Source organism: Halyomorpha halys, unplaced genomic scaffold (assembly GCF_000696795.3).
Source record: "Halyomorpha halys isolate HHAL.00 unplaced genomic scaffold, Hhal_1.1 Scaffold350.1, whole genome shotgun sequence".
NCBI classification, from domain to species: Eukaryota; Metazoa; Arthropoda; class Insecta; order Hemiptera; family Pentatomidae; genus Halyomorpha; species Halyomorpha halys.
The window spans coordinates 663,936-678,059 of NW_027107986.1; the positions used below are offsets into that span (position 1 = coordinate 663,936).

A 14,124-nucleotide genomic window follows, 5' to 3' on the forward strand; every position below is an offset into this window, starting at 1 on the left:
TTTATAAAAAATTAAATTATTATCTAGATGTTATGTTTTGTTACTATTGTTACACTTTATTTATTTGGTAACTATGAAAACATTACATAATTAACACATATGACTACAAAATTTGGATGATTCAATATTTGCCCAAAATTAAATATTTAAATTTATTATTAAAAAAATCTAGAATATTTGATTATAGGAGGAAGCATTTGTCATTTTTATAAGATGTATAATTTCTTATATAAAAAAAAAGTCGAAATAATGAATTAATAAATAAAATTAAATCCTAACAGCATATTATATTAAATATAATTTTTATCTTTTTCATAAAATACTTGATTACAGTTAATACACTGCTGTATTAAATGATTTCTATTAATAATTCTTTATAATTATGACTGCTAGTAGTTTTCATGATATTTGCCAAAATAAATTCGTAAAATGTTGATTTCTAGTATTTTAGAAAAAAATATTTTTGAAAAACTGCATCGGTAAAAATATTGAACAGAAAAGGTCATGTAAAACAGTTTATAATGATTATTTTTCTAGAAAGGCAGAATCGTGACGTTTAGTTGGTATTTTGTACCTAAGTATTTCTTCTTGTGAAACACATAAATTCTTGTGTAAATACTTATTTATCTTTTACTGATACAGGAAAAAATATATATTCAGATAATATCGTGATTCATCAAACTATTAAAAAGTAAATAAGTGTCATTATTTAAAAGCTAGATTAACTACTCCATAATAGATGTTATGCTCTTATGATTGATTCTAAAAGAAAAAAAATTAAATCATATCTTTGAAAAAATTGTATAAATATGTTGTACAGTATTTTCCTCTTTTCTGAATAAAAGTAAAATATAAATTTCAAATTAGGTTTTGAGTAATGTTAACTTATCCTTATCTACATATTGTTGCATGTCATTGGAAAGGGCATGGAATATACAGCAAAAAGACCACATTTATCTAGATAAATTAAGGAAGCTTCTGCAACAATACTAAAACTTGTTCTCTTTTTGTATGAGAGCTTAACGGCTCTCTGATTCAAAAACGAGAAGACATCTACAACCTACACATCTCTGAGAAATGTTCAAAATCTGGGGTGGTAATTTTGTTGTATTGCACGTTTTGTGGTCCCAGCACACGATTGCATTTTTTTTTTAACGATGAAAAAATTGTTTCGTTTACAAATTATTCTGTGATTCATGAAAAAATGATATAAATAATGTCCCGAAAGTAACAAATAATATTCCATTTAAATGATTCATGACACGAGCTCAATTATCCCTATCTCGGCCATTTGCTCTCGGTAATGGACCTGATAAAAAAAAAATCATAATAATATGAAACCACCGGGTTCCAAGACTCTTCATGTGTTGTACTGATATGGGTTTATTTAGTTGTTAAATAAATATAAAAATTTTGTATTTATGTGCATAATTGAAGAGTTCTAAGAGGTTATAGACAAGGCTTGAAACTTTTCAGACGTTAGAAAAAATATATTTTACCTTCTACACTACCAAAGATTCTAGTATTCAAATCAGTTTTTCTCCCAGTACTATTATACGGATCAGAAAGCTGACCGTTATGCCAGCAAGTTTGTTTCTGCGGAAATGAGATTCCTACGGAAAATATTAGGAAAAAACCAGGCGAGACCGAATAAGGAATGAAAGGGTACGCCAAGAACTAGGAGTAAGATCCATCCTACAGGTGATTGATAGTAAAAGAGCCCAATAGGAGAAAAAGGCAGTTATCTCACCCCAATTTTTAATTACTTTAATGAAAAGTATGTATAATTAATAGTCAAAATCTATGAGTCTGCCAAGTATAGGTAGGGAGAATAAAAAATGGCGGCTGTTTCAAAGCATTAAAAAAAAATAATTTTTCATTCGGAGCTCTGTATCTTAATAAGTAGGAACAACACAAGAAAACCTAAGAGAACGTCATTTAAAGAAGATTGAATTTTTTAAAATATGAGCCCTAATAGAGTTATTTACGTTAAATAGTTTTTGAGATATAGCTTTTTAAAAAGCAACATTTCATAAAAATGTTGTATGGGGCGTACTGAAAGATCAGTAATTAGTGAATTTATTTTGAAAAATCTATATGTCAAAAACCATTTGACGTACAGATGTCTATTAGCTCTCAAATTAAAGCTGGTTTAATGAGCTATAAAGTAGTTTCTGATGTTTATCTTCGTAGGAGTAATGGCTTACATGAAATTTGCTAAAATATATTGATTTATAGTTGTTTTCATTTGCCAAATTCATATTCATATGTGAATATCATAAAAACTACTACCTCTACGAAGATAAGTGTCACAGACTACTTTATAGAAAGTTAAATTTCCCTTATTTTGAGTGTTGGGAGACATATGTGTGTCTTATGGATCTAGTGATATATTTTTCAAATATCCAACATTTTATACGAACAACTAAAAATTAACATTTTGTGAGTTTATTTTGTCAAATATCATAAAAACTACTCCTCCTACACACATAAACATAATTAACTATTTGTAGTAAATTTAACTACCTTTAATTTGACTGCTGGCAGACATCTGTACGTCCAATCGTTTCTGAAATGAAGTTTTTCATAAATCAAACTTATTGTCCTAACAAATATAAATCAATTTATTTTAGCAAATATCATGACAACTACTATTCCTACGAAGGTAAACATCATAAACTACTTTATAGCTCATTAAACTAGCTTTAATTTGAGTGCTAATAGACATCTGTACGTCACATAGTTCCTGAGATATAGATTTCTCAAAATAAATTAACTAACTACTAATCTTTCAGTAGATTTTTAAGAAATTTTGCTTTATAAAAATCTATATCTCGAGAACTATTGGACGTAAATAGCTCTTTTAGGGCTAATATTTCAGAAAATTTACTCTTCTTTAAATAATGTTCTCTTAGATTTTCTAGTGTTGTTTGTAGTTTTTAAGATATCGAGCTTCGAATGAAAAATTAATGTTTTTTTAAGGATTTGAAACAGCCGTCATTTTTTATTCCCTCTACCTATACTTAGCAGACTCATCAATTTTTACTAGTAATTATACATAGTGGAGCCCTCCGGGGTCCACCCAGGCCCATAAAGTGGTTACGCTTAGTTGAGGAAAATCTGACTGTCTGTCAGCATTCTGACCAAATCACCTCCTTGCACAACCGTTGTAGCAGTACATTGGTTTTTTTTATTTTATATTAGTGCACGGAGTTTAAACACAGCTAATATAAAGTCTAAACATTGCAGTAGATCCACGGTATAATACGGATTAAGGGGAAATGTGATTTCAATTTATTTTTTAGCCCATGAAAATCAAAATTGTCTCTGCTTTCTTACCACAAAGTAATTGCAATAAAAATTACGAACTTCCAAGTTATTATTTCTGCGTTTTATAGCCTGCGAAAGTCCTTATTTTATATTATATTAATCTTGTAATTAAGAATCGGTTTTATTTGTTCTCTATATTTTATAATCAATTATAAAACACCCAACTGACTAGCATTGGAATTTGCTTTAAAAAATAAACAAATGGGTGTTCTCTTGTCCTGGAAAAAATTATCACTGAAATGGTGGAAACTATTGGACTACTGAATTTAAAAGGTAAGATAAGACCGGCAGGTTTTTTTTTCCGCCCGGTATAATTCTTTATTTGTGCAAGGTGCTTTAAAATATTGTGTACAACTACTGCGACGCTGTAATAAGTTTCCAATCATATTATGTTAAAAAATATACCTGAAAGGTATAATTGCGTGAATATTATGCAAACATTCATTTTGGTTATGGTGATGTATGTTTATATAACTTACTAATAGACTGCCCCTACTCTTTTAAAATCTATTCTCGTTCAAGTCACGTCTGCGGGTACCTTACCTTTAACGCTAACTTCTTAAACATTTCAGTACTGTTTGGCTGGTAAACGCATTTGAATTCAGTATTGAAGATTGAAAATTATATTTAATCGTTGTGGTGAAGGTTGCACCGGCGGTTCTATGGTGAGTTAGTTTCCATATGTTTAGATCAGTTTATTTCAAGATTTTTATTTTAAAAATATGACGAAAATTTTATTACAAGTCTTAAAGCTGATAAGCCAAATATAGATACGTTTATCTTTTAAAAGAGTATAAAAGTAAATCAACGATGAATCAACATTTAAATTAATGTAAATATTAAAATTGTGTTAATAATAAAATAATGCAGTCGTGTAATTAATTTCAAGAATGATATGTATAGATATGAAAAAGTTTTACAACGCTAACCTGGGAATCGTCATTAGGCACGATTTTATGTATGTCTGAACATATAGATGTAATAAAAAAAAGGATTTCTAATTTAATCAGGTGAAAATAATTCAAACGTTTAAATTGAGATTAATTAACGATATTCGTTTATCCTAATCAACATTTTTTAATGTTGAAGTAATATTTTTTTATACCGATCCGCTGTGGATTTTAGCAAGAATTTTTATTAGAAATTATTAATAATAAATACATCCGTAATATTTATCCTAGCTATTTTAATTTTTAATGCACAGTCTGTATTTTCAGCAAACTCTTTTTACTAAACTTCCTTTAAGAGCAAGACTTTAGAAATCGAAGAGATGTGGTCTCTATTCAGTTAAAGGAGGGTATGAAATAAAATAAATACGTGTAAAGCAAAAATATTAAATTCTACTACAAAAGAGCTATTTCTCCATTTTTCTTGAATACTCGTGTATATTCAATTTTTTACATTGACCATGTTGGTTTTTTGAATAAAGCTTATTCTCCACTTATTCAGAGGCTTATTCTCCACACTCATATTTAATAACCTCAATTATATATCAAGTATTTATGTATTTGGTGATATTTTTCTTACTAAAATACGTAGCTCTTAACTTATTTGTTATTTCGCACGCATTCTTACGTTGGACGCCTTTTGAATAAATAAACTGTCTGAATGGTAGTTATTTAAATTATCTTTTCTAATTGTATTCCTTAAATTCACAATATCAGCAACATTGTTTAAACACTGTACTATAATGTCTGTCAAAGCTTTTTTTATGTATAGATTAGACAAAATATATATATCAGCGTTGAAGATTATACGTTTTCATCATAATACCTGATTTACACACTTTTATGATCCTTGACAATAAATGATAAAAAAAAAAAATAATAATAATAATAAAAAGATTCAGTACTTAATAGCTTTGAGAACTTTACACCATCAGTTTGAACATAGCCAATCCCCATTTTATGTCACCTCGTTTCAACTCCTTTCGGAGTTGTATCGTTACTCATTTTATACCGATTTTATATAACGACCGTTTTATGTCAAAGCGATCAGAGTTATGTCGTTGAAAAAAAAAGATTGAATATTTTTATCAAACAAGATTATTAAAAAATCAATTTAAAATAAAGTATTAAGTTGTTTTCTTATTGGAAGGCAGTTAATGATATTTTCTGGGTTTTTCTTTTATGAGTCATTTTATTTTTATTAATTTTTTTTTATCATTTATTTATTGTTATTTACAAATGTATAACATATATACAACAAGTAAATTTGCTGTAGGTGAGATAGTGACATGATACAAACATGTGGAGAATCTACCCATTGATAGAACTCCAATAACATTTCTAGAGGAGAAGATCCCGAGGGCATCTTCTTTTCAGACGCTTAGGAGGATTATTAGTTAATGAAGGAGAAGCCAGGTTAGAAAAAAATGGATTTGGATGCTTGGGAAGTTTTCCATGGAAGGAATGGTATCTGGTTTTGGCCAAATCGGCAACATATGGGACATTGAATCATGATGGATGGCTTGATTTGTGACAAAGTAAGCATTAAGGATTTTACGAAGGATTTTGGACTGTAAGGATTTTGGATTGTAAGGATCGATTATTTAGTGGAGCCCAAAGCTCAACTCCGTATGCCCAGATAGGTCTTATTTATAGTCAAGTAGATCAGTCTTTTGTAAAGAACTGGAAGTTTGGACCGTTTGTCTAGTAAATGTTGTAATAGTCGAAATCGACGAGCAGTTTCCTCTCTTTTCAGTCTTGTATGAGGATTCCATCTCAGTCGGTTGTCGAGATGTAGTCCTAAGTAACGGATCTGTTCGACTGGAATAAGTGGGGTATTATTAAAGGATACTGTTGGGCAAGAGGTCATTGGTTTACGACGAAGGGTAAATGTGATTTGGTGGGATTTATTGGAATTAATTTTAATCCTCCAATTTTGGCACCATTCTTCAAGGGTGATGTGGGATTGGAGGGTTTGAGATACAATGTAAGGATCATTGTTCACTGAGAATAGACATGTATCATCGGCATTTATTAATTTTAAAATTAAAATAATACATAAAATTTCCTGAATTTAATGTTGGAAATTGACTTTACTAGGTTTAATTTTGGGGTGGATTCATTACAAAATGGCAGTTGAGAGCTAAGTTAAACTTATTCGAATTCATGTCGCTATTAAATCTAAAATTAATTTTGTAAAAAAAAAACAACACAAAACTCGGCTTTTAATGTTCATTTTTTAAACATTATTATCATGCTGTTTTAGTTCACCCATCGTTGTTAAATATTTGTCAGTGATTTTATTCGGGTATAGAGTTGGAGAACGAATGAAGATATTATTATTTTCTAATAAAAGCCACGTGTGAATATTGTCCGAGGCGAGGACTGGTCAAATGTTTTGGAAGGTCAGAGACAGTTTACAAGAATAGAACAAGGATACCGTCTTGTGGAGTCCCACTTATTGGTTAAACATTGACAATTAATTGCAATTATTACTTGATGATTTAGTTATTGAACTTTTAATATTCAACTACTAATCTGGATCAATAAAATCTTCCTATAAATATTTTGATTGACAACATGTATGTAGTTTGTACACGAATAACCCACCAAAAAATTTTAATTTAAATTAATTAGTGTTGTTGAATTCTAAGTGATTAGACGTGAGTAGACGTTAGGCGATCATAGCATTGCAGTCGTTTTCCCAGCCTCGAATAGGCTGATGGGTTTGCTAAGGTGTAAGGTCTCTTGTCCAAGATAACAGATGTGTCCTTCGAGGTGTATATCTTCGATCAAATGTCGGTTATCAGGATAACTTCCTTTCTTGAATGCTATATCTTTCTTAATTTTCACTGTCTGTCTATCTCTGATCATCTCGAAATTAGAAATAGATGTCGAAATGGAAGAGTCATATTCTAATAACTATTTTAGCCCTCCGATAACTCTCTTTAGATATGTTCCCTTCTTCTCTTTAATTCATTCGAAATATAATTGATATCATGCTTATTCATATAAATAATATAATATCCGAAAGGTCAATTTAACACACACAATTGGTTAAAGCTGCATGCTTTATAATGGCTGTGTTTAATTAAGAGTTAACGAAATAAGTAACGTTACAATACTGTAAAATATCACTTCAGTTTTACAGTTAAGATTCAGTTATCCGTAAACTTATATTAATCCTGAATTGTACCCGCTGAGACCTCATAGCTTGGACTTTTGCGACTGACGAAGTTTTCGCTGATCTGAATGATTTGACTTCAAAATTTTAAATCGGTTGAGCCATTTTCTCAAAGAAATAACATATTCAGAAACGAACAGAATAAAGATATTTAAAAACAAATTTGATCCTTTTTTCTCAACTTTATTCTTTTCAAAGCCTTCCAACGTTTCGACCACTTAGGTCATTTTCAAGGATACCTTTACCTTGTTGTCATTTTTTCTTTTAAAATTCTTAAAAATGCCGGCTAATTGCCTTTGTCCCATCTATAACTTCTTCTATATAATTCTTTCTTAAATTTAAAACTTGTACTAACCACTTCTCTTCTTTCTTTCATTTACATTTGCAAATGTAAATGAACTTTAAAGTAACTGTAAAAGAAAAAATAACAAAAAAGTAAAGATATCCTTGAAAATGACCTAAGTGGTCAAAACGTTGGAAGGTTTTGAAAAGAATAAAGTTGAGAAAAAAGGATCAAATTTGTTTTTAAATAAACTAAACTACTCTTAAACAAGAATATATTAATAAAAATTAATCTAAGAATAAAGTTATTTCGCACAGTATTTTTTCAATGTTTTGAGCTCAAATTCCCCTATATAAGCATAACAAAAAACTATTAAATTACCTAATTCAATATCGTGGCATGGTAAAATAGCTTACTTTTACAACAAAAAAAAATTCTTTTTTTAAATTATTCGAAGGGAGATTTCAAGTATTTGAATAACAGTAATTTTGAATTATTTGCAACATTCTTATAATTTTTTTTTGTATTACCCTTCTTTAACAAGCTTTAAATTAATTTTAAGAATTTTCGAACGCCCAGGAATAAGATTCCGTGTTAACAGTGATAAAAACTAATTTTTAAAATTATTTGCAGATTTATATTCTATAAGATGGATTTCTTGCTACAACAACAAGGCAGAAAACTATTTTAAAAAGTTGCTATAATTCCATTTTAAAAAACATTTCTCGGCTGCTACCGCGCGCATTGGCAAGAATCCTCGGACACGTGGTCAATATTTTTCGAACTATCATTAATAAAAGTTTAATTAAAACTTTTTAGTCAAACATTTCTTGGATTTACCATTAATTTAATGTGCTGAACGGAATTTAACCTTGAAATATATCGGTAACGTTTTATCTAGAATTTCTATTAATATTAATAATAGTATTACGCTAGTATTATTAATTTAATATTACTTAAAGGTAGACGAAAAATTGTTTAAATTTATTACTTACTATTCTATATTTTACAGAATTCCGGTTAGTTGCTGTTACTGGTGCTTTAGAACGCAAATCCAAGAAGATAGAAAAGTACCTACTTTTTTTAATTGATTCATTGGCTGTGTTGGTAAGTATTTTTTTTTTAAATATTAGAAATAGTGACTATATGAATTTAGTTTCTAAACTTCTTAAGGTTAAGGTCATATTTTAAAAATCTTCAGTATTTTTCCCATGGGACAGAAATAAACAATTCGTAAAACTGGTCCAATAAGAATATCATTAATCTTTCTTCAGCTCAACTGCAGTTTATTTTTACTCATTTTTAGTAATTATATTCTTTCGGGTCAAAACTTATGCTAAAAGAAATAAATATTTCTTTAAGATCTTGAATTAATTTATTCAATTAAAATGTCTAATAGGCTTTCGACGGGCATTTGTAGCACTATGTTTCTAAAGGAAGCGATATATCATTACAACACAATCTGTTGGAAAGTGATGATACGAGACAAACTTTACATAACTGCACAGCTACAAAAGACTGTTGCTTAGTTGAAATTCCAATAATTAAATTTAGCAAGTTTGTGTTGTAATCAAGCAAGGCAACGCCATTAGTAATAGCATTACTAACAAAAAGATTAGATGACATCAACAATAAGATTAAACAGTACTGCTGATTGTCTTTTTTAGATTTTCTCGAATTTCCTTAAATTCGGCATTTAAGCCCACTTGAACAAGTTTAATAAAAAAATGTTGAGGCCGTTTACAGGAAAATCGAAAAAAAAAAAAAATGTCCGATTTTTCACACAGACGTCTCTGAAGTGACATCTTAATAATTTTCACATCTCAGACTATATACCCGCCTTTAATATTTAATTTCAGTTTCGAACGACTTTTCGTTTTTGAGCTAGTCTGTTCACACAGACACTCAACTATTTTGCGAGGATTCCGTTATTTGACTCCGGGTTCCTCAAAACGTTTTTTTCCATCGAAAACTCGAGCTATAAATTTTGCACGATCGCAATACTTTCCCGTACCATATATTTCATACATAGGTAATTGGAAGAAAAAACATAAGAACTTCCAAAACCCTATCGTAGTATACTTTTTTATAATGCTGCTAAGACGGATTATGTTAAGTGGTTGCAGAGCGAGATTCTTGTAATCATAATATTAATTCTGATCTGTTATTAATTAACATAGCGTGGTGCTTACTATAGAGAAAAATAAGGAAAGAGAAAAAAATACCTATAATTGTATTTTAAAAATTTATACCACTACAACCCATCATGTGTTTAGTACTTAGTAAGAAAGTGCTGTTTCTGGACTAATGGTTGTGTTAGGAGTTGTTTTGGTTAGAAATCATCACATGTAGATACAAATTAAATTATTAAGGTCTTGGTTCCTAGATTATTGAAGTCTGGTAGACCTCCCATGGAAATAAGGGGTTTCTAAGCACTGAAGAGCACCTTGTCTTTGGACTCATTTAAACAAAACATATGGAGCTTTGAACTATTTTAGAATAAATATTAATTTGATATTTATAATATTCATAAGTATTAAAATGATATTAATAATATTCATAAATATTAAATTGATTAGAATAATTATTAAATATAAAATTTAAAAGAAGAAGGGCATTAAAACAGACTAATGAGGTGCACCTAAGCAACAAAAGTTAGCATGCTTGTAAGAAACTTTTGTGACAATTTTCGTTGAAATCAACCTCGTCCTATAAAGTTGATGACCACACCTTCTGTTAGTGCTACTACATATATAAGTAACCGTTAAGAGGCTCATGAGATACCTTTGCAATGATTTTAGTCAAAAATAGCCGTATCATTCTGCAGAGCTCATGGCTGCATTTTCCATAAATACTACCCAATTCATCTATAGAAACTTTTTAATAGAAGTTTAAAAAGTTAAACTTCTATTAAAAAGTTAAGATAGACAAAAGTAAAATAACAAATTTAAAAATCTGTTTTTAATCCATAATATATTTATTCAAGCATAATTTCTGGAGACAATAAAAAAATATATCTTTATACTTATATTGATGCTGCCGGATGATTTAGCGTTGGAGAGTATTTTAAATATTAAAACTATTAAACACTTAAACAATCTGTCCTAGTTCCTTATGAGTGTTTTTGATTTTTTTAAAGGTACAAATACATACATAGTTTGAAAGTTATCATATATTTGTATGTGTGCGTTTGTTTTTGCATAGGGATTTGTTTCGGTTAGTTTTTTAAAAAAAAAAGCATTATTGCCATCTAAAGATATTTAAATTTCAGGAGCTTTCAACATTTTCCTTTTACTTTATATCAAATTAATTATTGTTAGAAAGTATAGTTTATCTTTTATTATTATTATTTGTGCAATACTAAATTTTAACTACATAATATATTATATACCTATGTATGTATGGATTTATTAAGGTATTTAGTTTCGGTTCACACGTTTGTGTTAAAAGAAATGCTTTGTTCAGCAATTACATTAGGTTGCTACATTACACAGCAAACCAATCAATCCATGATCGGACATCTACTCAATATATATATATAAATTGTTCCCCTTTTTCCCTCACAATCAATTACTAGTCAGCAAATCCTAATACTACAATAATTAAAATATGGTATTTTATTATTAACTTGTATTATGTTATATTGATAAACTAATTTACTAATACCAATTGTGCCAGACTCCATGGGTACGTTGTAATATAAGCCAATAAATACATATATCTATATTTAATCTACCAATTTTTTATCTGACTGAGTTTTTACTCAATAGAAATTGTAAAAAAAAAAATAATAAAAATGTTTTCAGATATTTTTTTTTTCTAATAAACCTTTAGTCTTGTTGATCCAACTTTCAGGACTGAATATTTTTATTTGGATACATTTTCAACCCTCTAAATCCCAACTATTGCACATACCCCTTAAGACTGTGCCAAACGCGTTCTATGATTAACTGTGGGTTTGAATGTGATATTTTAAACATAAATCTAGATTTTAAATTAAAGATTTTAAAGATAATCATTGTAAAATATGAAGCACACTTACACAGTAGATTACCTTACTTAAATTAAAATACATTTTTACTAAAGAATTGCTACATTTTGTCCGAATATCATTTTCAATATTTAACTGCAACGAAAATAAAATGTGGACATTTTAATTGACTGATTTGCTATTATATTAAAATAGTTTAATTTCTATAATTAATAATATAATATTTCATAACTATCGCTATTATTTTATATCTTTTATAATTAATAAATGACAATGGCCAGATATAATCATTAAGGCTGATAGTTAAAAATATATTAATACAAACAAAAGTCAGGCTGTCAGATACTCAATTTTGTAGAGAACAGAATTAATTTATTTAAATTATGAATAATATAATCTTATAAATTATTTCTGCTTGTCAGGCACCTAACTATTGGCATTCTAAAGGAAAAATATATTTTTATTGTTTAAAATATACTGATTTTCATTAATTTATTAATTCTGTATTACAACTATATAAAATAGACGCTTGTTTTTAACTATCATGTGCCTTACCAGTGTCATTCAATTGTGTATGTTTTCTTTTGATACCGGTGGCGGTGTTAAATCTTGTAATATACTTTACCGTATTTCTTAAATTTAAAAGTCGGACCTCAAATTAAAAGGAAACTTTGAGTTTTATAGAAAAAATATTCTTATTTTCTTCATTTACAAAATAGAATAATTTTATTCAAACATGGTGGTTTAAAAAAAAAAGAACAAAAAAAACACAAGGTCTCTGAGAAAATTAGACCTGGATTATCCTGGTTCGCTTTTCCGTTGTCCTTAAAGAAACTGACGGCTGTCATTTAACATGGAAACTCTTCCTACCACAACAATATTCCTTGACAATTCGTTTATAGTTTTTAGTTGGTTCTGGTATTTCTGGACGCATTTTTACCTATTGTTAGGTTTCATTATTAACTTTTTCATTGCTTTTATCGTCTTATGTAATCTCGTATGTTGCATAAACTGGAACTTTATAAACATGAAAAAATGTATATACTATAGTACAATAATCTTTTTTTTTTTGTGGGGTGAACAATTAAAAAAATATTGCGCGATAGCACTCATTGTAACAATACGTCCAAGATGGTTAGACATTTGAATTTTATATAAGTGTCTAGATATGGATGTCTAAAAATAAAACATGGCTCTGTATTATAATTTTGTTTATCAAACTGGAAATGGGACGATTAGTGATGTTTAATATGATCTACGCTTAATTTTACTCAAGGAAGATTACATACTTTTGGAGCTAATTATTTTTCGCAGTTTATATTGAAGAAACTATTTTTTTTTTTAAATACCTGTACCGCTTGAATGTAGGGTCAGGGGTTCAGTATCTACCGAAGACGACAGTAGCCCAATATGTATTAACCATGCTTTTGTAAGAGGAACCGTTTGGCCAGTTCACATAATGGATCAAAAATCCTCCTTCCATCATAAATTTTGCACAACAATTTTTCACATACTATGCGTGCCATGTTCTTTGTTTTCATCAACGAAGTTTTCATTTCTTACAGAGTGATATATTAAGAAATAAGCTTAGTGTTCTCCAAGTTACCTTGAACGATAAGACCAGTTAGACTTGGCTTTTTAGGATCTCTGACTTTAAACGTTCTTCATTGAACATGGGAGTCCCCAAGAAATTTTCAATTACTTTATTTACTTTTAAAAAAATAGGGGATTCCAAATATCCATTCAGAAAGTGTTCTTTAGGTAGTGTCTCTATCATGGATTAAACTATCATTAGATTGGAGATGTAAACCTTTTTTTTGTTCTGATGATCTTCCTGGTCATTTCTAATATACGGGGTGGGGGAGGGGGGTATTTAGAGGTGGCTAACCTATTTTAACCATGGTGGGGAGTCAAGTTTTTCATTTCGTGGGGCCGCCACGAGATGAAAAAAGTTCACCACCCAGGCCGGATTCGCACGCAGTTCTCAAATTGCTATGACTTGCGCCTCAAACGCCTAAGTTGCAGACGGCCCTGCAGATGTAAACCAAGCAAAATGCTCAATAATTTAGAACATTTCAATTAGCGAAACAGTTCGGGAATTTTGAAGAGCTGTGTGTTCTTTGAAACCTGGCTTTTTTTTTTTTTTTTTAAATTATATTTGTATGTTTTTATAACCCTCTACCTAGTCATTTCTGACATCCTGGGGGTTATTTACAGGGTACCACCATGGTTGAAGGGTCAACGAATGAAACCGTCTGGATTCCAACCGGCGCCGCTGCAGTACCCAGGTTCCGAAGACCTACGCTCTACTCTCTGACTTTTTTCCATTGTTGAAATGCTTACGAAATTCCCTACAATTTTCAAGTAATGAATAGGAAAACAACAATAA

The 14,124-nt window shown here is 29.5% G+C and overlaps 1 protein-coding gene across 1 annotated transcript in view; it reads left to right on the forward strand.

Moving 5' to 3' along the window:
- LOC106681602 (CLN3 lysosomal/endosomal transmembrane protein, battenin) overlaps positions 1-14,124 on the forward strand; it is a 140,453-nt gene that overhangs the window by 56,651 nt on the left and 69,678 nt on the right. The window contains exon 4 of the mRNA XM_067046351.1: positions 8,757-8,851. The gene's annotated coding sequence lies outside the window, so the exon portion shown is untranslated. The remainder of the gene's footprint in view (positions 1-8,756; positions 8,852-14,124) is intronic.